This window comes from Etheostoma spectabile, chromosome 10 (assembly GCF_008692095.1).
Source record: "Etheostoma spectabile isolate EspeVRDwgs_2016 chromosome 10, UIUC_Espe_1.0, whole genome shotgun sequence".
In the NCBI taxonomy this organism is placed as follows: Eukaryota; Metazoa; Chordata; class Actinopteri; order Perciformes; family Percidae; genus Etheostoma; species Etheostoma spectabile.
In genome coordinates, this window is record NC_045742.1 from 8,122,155 (window position 1) to 8,133,838 (window position 11,684).

Here is an 11,684-nt window from a genome sequence, read left to right on the forward strand (position 1 = left end):
TCTCTCTCTCTCTCTCTCTCTCTCTTGCAGTGGGGTCAAATCATTTCTTATAAGGGAAGAAGTTACACTCTCTCAATACTTCCTGCCTCTGAACGGGTTGCAGGTCTGACAAAGTTCCACTTGGGGCGCTCACAGGCGAGGGCAATATGAATGGGACTCTATGGAGCTATACCACTCAAAATCCACTTTTCTCAGGATATAATTTTTTGTCTAGTCATTTGAATGTTGCATTCAAAAGGGGAGGCTAAGGCGATACACCCTGCTGGGTGTTAGATTTTTCTTGTTTGTTCAAACAAGCCTTTTAAAATCTCAATGACATCATACACATCATACGGCCAGAGATACTGCTTTACAACAAGCTCTGAGTCACTTCCTTTGTTCTCTCGAGGCATTAACAACACAGCTGAAATGTTAACCTCTCCCTGTCAATACACGGGCTAGAAAGAGGTTTGCTGATGTTTTTAAGACCACGCCAAAATATCCACTCTGACACTCTGGCTCCGCTTTGGATGCCATCAAGTGGGATCTCTGGTCGTAATCTGTCCTTCACTGACCAATCAGCATTCATTAGCAGAATGCTTGTGAGTTATGGGTAACGACTCAACCTGTAAGAAAACCAAAGGACATAACTACTCGTTCATTTAATTTTCAACCTATAATCTATGTTGAACTTGCAAAAACTACAATCAAACCTGAGATTTCTCAAGAGACACATTTAGCTGTCTAGCTTTATAGAGTCCCATTGATTTTGCAGTCGCCCGCAATCACCCCCAATAGGAACTTTTTTCCACCCTCTGGTGGAACGGCAACCAAATTTGTTACAATGGGACTAAATAGGCAGTTAACAGGCTTTCCGTAAACGGGCTTTGGTGTTGTGGAAAATCAAGCTGTTTCACTTGGCACTCCACCTAGAGGCCTGGACAACTTTTGTTGTGTAATCTGGGGATCGTGTGCTTTTCTTTTTGCATCGTTTGTGTATTTGCAGCGCGTTTGTGTATTTGGTTATGTTTCATTAAGTTGCAGTGCATTTGACTCTGTCGGCCACCATAGAAGCCATATGCAATTCACAGAATTTCTCATGATTAGGTGAGAGTTTGTTTGCACAGTTTGTGAAAGCGTGTCTCATAAAGTCAGTCAAATATTTTGCCATTCTTTTTAAAATGCTGTCAAAAGTAAACAAACAAGACTGACAATCTAGTCAACAAGACAAGATCAAAACATGGGTTAGCCGTGTAGCTTCAATTCTCATCCTTGCTTTGACAGGCACAGTAAACATGTGGCATAAAATAATTATTTTTGGGGTTACTGTTGTGATGTATAAACTCATCTGTGATCAAATAATCAGAGGCTACTGTTTCTATATTGCTTTTGTCTGCAGCAGTATGGATCACATATACTCTTTACTTTATACTCTAATGAGCTGTCATAAAATATTGAAATAATAAGACACAAGATATGCATTATTTATATGAGCAAAACAAAGATAAATTACAGATTCCATTTCAATGTGATCAAATGATTTCAAACTGAAGTAGACGCATTCAAAATTGTCACTTTGCAGTCTGCATACTGTACCTCAGTTACACTCTCCCTTAAAATTTCACATCATGATATTTTTTGTTTAAGATTTTCTGGGCATTTACACCTAAAATGGATAGGACAGCTAGACATGAAAAGGGAAGAGAGAGGGGAAAGACATGCAGGAAATTGTCACAGGTCGAACTCAAACCATGGACCTTCTGCGTCGAGGCGTACACCTCTTTATATGTATGCCTGCTCTACTGAGCTAACCTGGCCACCCACATCAAGGTTTTATGTCAAAGTCTAACATCTAGCTCAGTAATGCTTTTGGATACCATTCCACATTGTTTGTGTTTTAAGGCTGACAGCCTACCTCTCCCTCCCTCCCTCTCTCCCTCCCTCCCTCCCTCTTCTTCTGCTACTTCTTTTGGGGGCTAAACACACACACGCAAAGCTACTCAGCCTATCATCTGTGACCGCCGCTACAGCCAGACAGCGTAACACGATCCATGATAGAGTGGTGCAAATCGCCCAGCTCTCTTGTCTACCATCTCACATAAGGAGGGAGAGAAGCCCATGAGATAGGTTGAGCAAAAAAAATATATAAAAAAGGAAAGAAGAAAGAGAAGCTGGAGGTGGAAAGCTGCTGGAGAGTGCGGCAGGCAGTGGCGGCTGGCAACTAGAACGATGCTGGTGTGACTTTCCGGTCCACTAGGTTTTAACCCTTTTGACATCGCTTGAGTGCCATCCATGTGTCAGTGCGATAGTGCTCTTGTGCACTATGTTGCTTGTGCAAGAACCGTGGGAAAAGGAGGAGATCCGTCAGCAGCATTACAGCTTGAGAAGTGGACCTTAATATAGTAAAGCCTCACTGGGGGATTGCTACAGGCATTCTTTAAGGTAACACTCCAACTTCTTTGTAATCCTTTTGTAATGAGCATAGGAAATTCACCTAAATTCTAATCTGGGTTACATCACCAGTTTCTGCTCTTTACGGTATTCTATTAGTGTTGTTGTTTTTTGCTGAACATGTGTCCTGGCAGATCTGGGGTTGAACATAAATTGCATCCATCAACTTGGATGTGGCAAAATAATGTTTAATGCATTACAAGGGCTGTGTACCGGCGGCTCCTCTGTTCGCCTGGGCCTTATTGTTACTGCAGAAAGCTACAGTCTATTGTATTTCTTTCAATCCCCTTGTGGATCTTCTGTTCCTTATTATGGGGGCGGTGTGTGTTGTGTTTAAAATTGCACTGCAGTCTTACACGTGTAAAGTGATAATACAGTGTCTTGCACTTGCTCAAAAACCATGTCCACCGGCTTGGACTTCAGCTGGGTCAAGTTGCTTTACGGTCACCTAGAAACAGTTTTACTGAGGGGTTTTGTGGTGAGTTTCATTGCTATTTTACATAAACACACAAGGTATAATGATTATAGTCTCACTCGCATCATCAAAAGCACTGCTTGATTATGTGGAACAAATGGAAAAGAGGGATTTTAATATTGTATGAAATACAATATTAGAGTATATTGCCGTAAGCTCTCTAAACCGCATCAGAGCGATACAACATTATACTTGGGTTTCTTGGCACATGCTCCAAAAGAAACTGCTGCATTTTTTTTTGTTTTTTTTTTAATCCTCACGTGTTCAATATTTAACATGGCATCCGGGAAGTATTATGGGTAATGTTTGCAAACAGGGTACCATAGGTGTTGGTCTTGGTTGTTGACTTGCCTTTGATTAATCATTTTGGGTTGACGTCACAGCCTCAGAGACAGAGATGGATTGAAGTGCTTAGCAGACCAATAGCTGCAAAGACGAAGAGTAATTGGTGTGTGGCGAGTGGTGGCCAATGTAAGCAGAGCAGATGCATCAACAGAGGAATAAGTCTTGAGTGCGGCAAAGGGTCATACAGTGGCAGTCCCACATACATTTACTGGTGACAGGTAAATACGAGCAGGTAAATGCAATGAGCCTTTCCTCTGCGGGCATTGCATCTTATGAGGCATCACAATGAATTATTCTGCAGGCCACAAGGTGAGTGTGGAGCAAGGCAGGTGTATATTTAGCTACCTGAATGAGTGGGAAATGATTAATTACATTGCATGTATTAGTTCATTTTAACGCCCATCAGTTATGTAATTTTAAAGCTGCAGTCTAGTGGTGGTATTTCGCTTTAGCTGGGTTTTGGCCATGTTTGCCTGTGCAGTGGTGTGTAGGGGTAATTGAGGGGGTGGGCATGCTGCTGAAGAGGTTGGTATATTGTTAGCCAGCCCTCGTTATATATCTGTGGTAATTACATTGAAAAAGTGGGTTTGTGTCCCTGGAGAATGAGGCCAAAGTACCTCCATACATGCTGAGTTCTGTATGCTAGAGGAGAGGTAAAGTTTTCATGGTGACATTCAGCACATGTGCAATCAGAATAATACCTTCAGTATCATAACATCATTATAAGATGATGGACTATCAAGGATTTGCACATTGGCTTGTTTTTGTTTCATAGATCTCTCAGTGGATTTAAGCTGCTCGGCATTCACATTAACAGTGAGGTCTAGCAATTTTGGTTTTCATTTTCTTATCTCATATTTCACCAGACAGCTCTGTCAGTCTTATTGTCCTCTTACTGGCAAACACATCACAGGACTTCAGGCCCAGCACGAGCCTTAGCCAAAAGAATCTTTATAATGTGGTTTCTGCATGAACCGTTCCATAATTTATGTAATGAAAGGATGAGCTGTTGTTTAATTTATGTAATGTCTGAACGAGGCCTATCTAAATATGTTTATTGGGCAGTGCTGGATCTCTAAAATGATGTTCTCTTCAACTCTTGTCCAGTTATGAACATGTTACATCAGTCTCAAAACTGAACATCAGCAAAAATGTTACTAAATATATGCTGTTGGTTTTTGATTGCCAAGAAACTCATTAAACATTGTATTTTCTACACAGATTTTTTGCACTCAAATGCTGTCCCAAATAAATAGATAGATACAGTACAGTAGATTGATAGATAGATAGATAGATGAATAGATAGATGCATGCATTTATATTGTATGAACTGTACATACATACTGTACATGAATATATATATACTGTATGTGCGTACCGTACATTTTGTGTACACATAGCATGCATTAGATGTGCAGGTAGAATGTTGCATGATTGATTGAAAGGCAGCAAACATGTTCATCTGCCTCCTCAATAGACAAAGCTGACATTATTTTTCATACATTATCTTCATATCCACATCTGAAAGGATCTTAATAAGCTTTTGGAAAGCAAAGAAGTGTGAAATTGTCCACAAGGTGATGTCACCTGGGAGACACTGAGTCGATGTTTTTAATTAAAACTCAGTCAAATAATGTCAATGTGAAATCAGCACAACCAAAAGCTTTAACTAGTGTCTAATGGGAAACGTTAATTAAAATATGAAAGGACTGTACAACTACATACGGAAACTTAGTAAATCAGTTAAAATTATAACAAAATATGTGTAAAACATTTCTGTTTTTAATAACTTATTATTTCATCATTTATATTATTAACACAAAAAAATAGCTGTTGTGTTTGGTGGTTTTTTGTCCACCTTCTCAAACACTCAACTAGATTCAAAGAGAAAGCTGGTATCCATTTATGTGTAAAAACTCCAAGGTTGCAATGCACAAAGTGCAGCTGCTCACTGCTCAAAACAAGTTTAAAAAATGAACTTAAAAAAAGAAATGTGCTGGTAGATGCAATAATACACAGTATACAAACCTTATTGATTTAAAAAGTAACCGTGTTGCAGTAGCTGTTTATATACCACAGCCAAATATGTAATGGCTTTCTTTTTTACAGATTCTAGTCCTAAAATAAAGTCCATTTATGTCTACTATTTGATTACAATATGAGCAATGGAGGAATAATTCACATCCTTTACAAGGGAAAGTATTGCATTAAAACTGTTAAAGTATGCAAGTATTATTAGCAAAATACTTAAATGTATCACTAGTAAAAGGACATACTGTACACTGTACATGCTGTACTTCCAAACTCCCCATGTGAAAGTTATGTTTTTGTATTATTTATTTACTGATCAATAATTTAGTATTCATATGTAAGAAGCATTTGTAGCTGGTCGAAGTGAAGCTAAATTAACCAAGCCTTTTTTATATACTAATTTAATCTAACATCATATTTTCCAAGTTCATCACAGGTTTTTAAAGTAACTACAGTGGTCAGATAAATGAAGTGGAGTAAAAAGGGCCACATTTACCCTTAAATGTTCCTGGAGTAGAAGTGTAAAGTCACATATGTACTGTTTCAAGTACAAATCAAGTATTGTATGCACAATATTGAATTTGTTACATTCAACTACTGTGCATTGTTAATTATCTCAAACTACAAGATCTCAAATTGTTTGGGTTCTTCTAGTAGAAATCAAACTTGTTTCTGTGATAAAAATCCCTATATTAGATGGGTTTAACACTGTTGGCGTTTTATTTTAATTTTTATATTCAATTTCTTCCCATTTGACATTTTTTATAGCTATATTCTCTGCATTCGGTGTTTGCTCCAGTATTGTATTCCTATCAGGGTGCCAACATGATCACAACAAAATCACCAAAACTTTCTTCAAAGCCCACTATATTATTATTATTATTTTTAGGTTTATCTGTTTGTGTTATGTCTGTGTTTAGGATCCGTTGGTGACACATAACTGTGCATGTGAATGTCTTGCTATAGTGGCAAGAACTCACCGGGTAATGATCATCCCTACCTCATGTAATGGAAATGGGAAAGGGCCGGTAGCCCTTGTTCCTCAGCTGTTTACTGCGGACATTTACGGGTATCATTATCCAAATAGTGATGCCAGTGGGGGGGCTACTAGTGCTGGAGGTGAAATAAGCCATTTAGCTGCTTTATGATGGCAATCCCCAGCCCTCGCTGTTTCCACATTTAGGGTCAAAGCTTAGCAGCCATCTAATCTCCCTCAGTCTCGCAGCTTTCATTAGCGCGCCACTTGATCAATCAACTCTGCTGCGAGTGCTAAAGTTTGACACATTGTTTGATGAAAGTACATAGCCATAATACCACTTCAGCTCATCATTGTTGTTTGCAGGTTACCCTCATGTCTAGTTTAATTGACATTTAACATGAATTCCGATAAGCTTACTACACGGTTGACATCGCTTTAATAGTTTAATAATAGTTTGGTGGCAGACACAAAGTTAAAGAAAACTGTAAGCAATTTCAACTCATAATGCTGTCCGACATGTTTTTTTTCTATATGAGAATGAAATATTTCAAACGAGGATTAGAGAAAGGTGGTGTTGTGTTAAGTATTGATTTGTAAGCCTAAATGTCTATGATGATATGCAGATAGAATACTTAGAATATTTGTAAAACATTTGTGCACTGTCCCTTTAATTTCTTTTACTGTTTTAATTGGCTGAGTTCTCAGAAGGCAGTTCATAGGTGTTATCTGCCAAATGCCAGACCTGTCATTGCATCTGCATACAACAGGACACGTCAGAAATCCTTGGCCTCCTTTCATCCACTTTCAAATCTACCAAAATCAGGGGCAGTGGATGGGAACAGAGGCAATGAGGAGCTTTTTATCCCTCAATAAAAGGCCACTTAGGCAGATAGTTCTCCCAAAGACTCATCAGCTTTGGTCTTTTTTTCCTGGCACTACATGAAGGAATTTGTGGAAGAGGGCAAACATTCCATCTAATTAAGGATACCTTTCATATAAGCTCACCTCTCTCCCCTGTAATTTCTCTTTTCGCCCATCTCTCCTCAGTCCCTCTCTCTCTCCCACGCATCTCTGTCTCTCCTTCTCTGTCTTTTCTCTTTCTTATCATCCATCATAGGAAGCCTAAAGGTGCCCTTCGCAGTTACTGTACCTTTTTAGTTAGCTCTTGATGTCTTTTGAAATGGTTGGCTTACCGGCTTTGATGTTGCTTTCAAATGGATATTGAGCAAAACGTTGAAGTTACGACCTAGATGTGACCAAACATGTCAAATCACTGCAGTAATCCAACAGTCCACTACATGTTTGTTTGCAAAAGTGAGTGATGCACATCATTAACATGCAGTATTATTGGAGTGGCAGCAATTTGAGTGTTTTTCAGGAATCAGCATTATTTGTTTTGAAAAGTGAGGGGGAGAGAACTAGTGCTCTGTCTGACTTTGTTCTATTTCTGGGGATGGCTGCTGGAGGATTACTGCAAGTGGCAGAGTATTCATTATTTAGATGGCAGAAGCACAGTCTGGGAACGGGTGGATTCTTAAACCACTTGACTATGACATGTGTGCTGCTACACTAGACGGAAAGACAAAAAAAAAGAGAAGTTTAACTTCCAAAAATCTTTCTCCTAGCGAGCACACTTGTAGCAACTCTCTGCTAGAGACTGCTGAGACAGTCAACACTAACTGAAACTGATGGAGCAAAGTCCAATTGATGGAGTTAATGGATGGAATCGTTGCAAGTTCTCCCGGATTGCTCTCTCTATGGGCTTTGAAAGTCATAAAGCGCCCATGCAGTTGTTTCATGGTGCATGTCAGATGTGGTATTATAGTTTTAAATACAGCATCTTTGCTGCTTGTTATTACATTCAGAATGACTGAGTTGAATATCTGCAGCAGGAAATCTTTGTTGAGCCTGGCTGATTATGAAATAATGACAGTCTTGCCTCCTTGCCTGCCTCCGTATTTGTTAAAAAAAAAAAACAGAAGAAGAAAAACAGATGACTAAAGATATCAGCAGAGACATTTGAAATGGCCTGAGAGGAAAATGTGAATTTGAAATGAGAAAGCTTTGACAGTTATGTGTTGCACAAAGAGAGCTTGCACTGTTTGCCAATGTGGTGGGACACCAGCAAGGAATTTTCTCCCGGCATAACAGTAGCATCTCTATTGGATGAAGTGTTTGGACTGACAGTTTTCAGCCTGGACACAGAAGGTCCCACCATTGTGATTAATGCACTGCCATTCCGCCATGGTGGAGGATGTCTATCGGCCGTCTCCTTTCTCTTTCCAGTACTCCTCCCTGATATTTCACTAATGTGACTCGACAATGAAGAGATTGATAGTGATCATTATGCTGCTCTCAAAGAGTAATGTCACTTCCCAGCATGATCTAGCCAGCTTCTAATTCAGCTACTGCTGTGGGTAGCATATGAGCAGTGGCGGTGCATATTGTTACTGTACATACAAGTGGCTACAACTGTGTTATGTTAAACCAGAAGCAGTGACATTTCTGAATCACCTCCTCCCGCTGTTATCGCAAGCTCCTGAAGCCCTGTTTGCATATTTAGCGTTGAACACAGTGCCTCAGGAAAGCTTTTTCGAACAGAGGAACTTGACACTGGAATTATTATCACACCAAACAAGGCCTCTCACCTTAACAATTTCCAAGCTATATCACCATTTCCCCTGTACTCCTTGTACAAATAAAGCTGCGAGGGTCATTCATTTGTTTTCCCTCGCTCCAAGTCCTTACAGCTAGGTTGATTTGTTTATCTGTATGTGTTTAGCCCTGGGTCCCAATCTTGTTAGAGAGAAAAAGGTTTAGCATTTAAATTGGTTGATCCACCGCACATTTGCTAAACCTGTTTTTAAAGCATTACATTGATGAAAAGCAGCCGCTAATCCCTTCGGGTGTGCGACCTTATCTGACTAAACACCTGACAATGAGATTCTATTGTCACTCTGGGAACACAAAGATTCTCAGTAAACGTGTACTTCTGTTCCTGCAGTTATTGAGCTCTTTTTACAGAGTGCTACAGTAGCCGCAGGTTGGCTTGCTACGGAAATGATTTACAGTGGGAAGTCTTGAGAGCATAGACAAGTTTTTGACCGCTAGCTACTAACAACGAGAGTTACTTCAAAGTCTTTCTAACGCCTTACTCCTCAGGAAGTTGTACACCGCTGTTAGCTTTTCTGCCAAACGTCTGATACAGTAAGTCTTTTGGTGTCAGTCAGTGTCCACACCTGAGTGAAGAGACTGAGTTAGCATACTAGCTTTCAGAGCTAATCCCAGAATCTCCTGTATGCAATTCTCTTCTGCTTATATTCACACCAACTGATCCTTTAGGTTCACACTTCCCATTGTATCTTTAGCCAGACAAGACATTTAGTCAATATTGCTGCCTATGAATATGTAAGAGACAACGTGGCCTTCACCTGAATGTGGCAGATGTGATTTCTAACTAAATCATAGGGATTACATTATTGACAGTGTCTTGAATAAACATCAGGATGAGGTCAAAACTCATTGTCATTTGTTATTTGCCGAGCACCCGCAGCATGTAGAGGTTTTAGAGCCAGCAGAGCATATCTTACTCATGTTGGATGATTATTCAATCTGATAAAAAATAAACGTTCTACGTTAAACATCCAATCTCAATATAATTGTAGGGCTGACAGGGAGAAGGGATACTGTTGGGTGATTAGCTGTGGTATCAGATTGTGTCCAGCATCAAATATTGGCTGTGAAGTGTATCTATTGACTGTCTCTGTTGCATGTTAGTCCAGATTTGTTATGATCTCTGATGCTGGGCCTCTCTAAAAGTCAGCATTGCTTAAGCTTCTTCGAATTATTCAAGCACACATTGTCTTAGTGATGTATAATGTCATTATCAGGCCTCATATACTGGGATGGGAACTCCAGGGTCCAAGATGCTATCAATATACACACAGAAAGCCTTATGCAAATAGTGACAGTCCATTGTTCATTATGGCTGAAATATGACACTGGGAACAAGTGTGACTACAGACTGTGGTGCCAACTGTGGGTTTGCTGCTGTATCAATACAAACGCCTTGCAATCATATAATCTGGTCAAGAGTAAAGAATACACATTGTGGTCATACAATATTAATCCTAGCCAGGAAACTTAACCAGCTGCTGCCTTTTATAAACTGAAAACGTATGGTTTCACAAAACCATGTACTGCCCGCTGCTGCCTTTTCTATCAGATGGCACTTCTTAGTTTCCAATGTCAGTCTCGTCTTGGCTTTGATACTAATTCTGATGGATGTATTCCAGTGTGAAACGACATGGCCGGGTGTGAACATGAACCATTCTTTGCCTCCTACTGCTGCCATTTAATGTGCAGAAGAAAAAGCACAGGGATCATCAGAGGAGACATGAAAAAGCTTGTGTGTTGACGACGCATCTCCCTTATCTAATTGGGGCAAAGCAAACATGATTAGGCCCAAGCTGAAGGACGATCAGTGTCTTCCACCGCAGAGACGTTTCACAGTCATGCACGTTCTGCTGTGTGCGTTGCAGAGAGGAAAAACCAGCAAAGTTTGACAACTGTATCACGCTGCTGTTTCAACCAAAATACTTGATGACAAAACAGTTTTTTCACAATGACCCATTTCGTTTGTCAGGGTCTTCAAAAGCAAATGAGTATTTTTCATCATCAGCCTTTATTTTGAGAAATCTAAGACAAGACAACTGAAAACTACTACTCCAAATGAGCTTTGTCATGGTTAACACTGATGGTATTTCAGAGATGGGATTTAAATCCTGCTCTCACCTTGTACACCTAAACATCCACCCAGATCTCCACAACACTTCCTGCTTTGACACAGCATACACTGTGCTGATCAGGCTAATTGGCCACAACAAACAGGAGAGACACCATGATAAAGTTTTACAAAAAAGTAATTAAAGCAACTTAATCTGCCAATAAGGGCTGGTTATCACTATTTCCGGGCACACCAGTTCCTAAACTATGTGAGCCCCATCTCTGTGCGTAACATAGTTTTTCCTGTGTGTCTCTCTGACGTGTAACAACACGTGTAGACAGCCATTCACATACATTATTAGCTCTTGGTAGAAGCCTGCCTCATGCCTACTGGGTCACTGATGTTGATGAGATTTACTCCTTAGGTGTTGAAATTGGGTAGTAGGGATCCCTGCTCCATCTCTCTTTCGGTTAAGGGGTCCTTGGATTTAAGAAAAACTTAAAGACCTATTGTCAATTCATGATTAAGATGTGGGATGTCAGTATAGCCAGTGGTATAAATGTGTGTATTTGGGGTGTTCTAAGCAGCAAAACAAGACATAAGGTTACACTTCAGACACCCGACTAAACCAAACAAGCCAGTGCCTGTAGGAAGGGAGAGCTGCAGCAGTGGTCGCAACAGAGATAGAAAGAGAGAGA

General features: G+C 40.0%; 1 protein-coding gene and 1 long non-coding RNA gene across 8 annotated transcripts in view; one reads left to right on the forward strand and one right to left on the reverse strand.

Moving 5' to 3' along the window:
- The window catches only part of LOC116696537 (uncharacterized), a 376,836-nt gene that overhangs the window by 325,520 nt on the left and 39,632 nt on the right, over window positions 1-11,684 (reverse strand). The window lies entirely within an intron of this gene.
- Window positions 1-11,684, forward strand: part of si:dkey-237h12.3 (teneurin-3) — a 150,833-nt gene that overhangs the window by 38,709 nt on the left and 100,440 nt on the right. Inside the window, exon 1 of one of the 7 annotated variants that reach the window (XM_032527556.1) lies at window positions 1,993-2,421. The exons of the other annotated variants lie outside the window; for them this stretch is intronic. The gene's annotated coding sequence lies outside the window, so the exon portion shown is untranslated. Of the gene's footprint in view, window positions 1-1,992; window positions 2,422-11,684 lie in introns of those variants that run through there. 7 annotated transcript variants of the gene reach the window in all.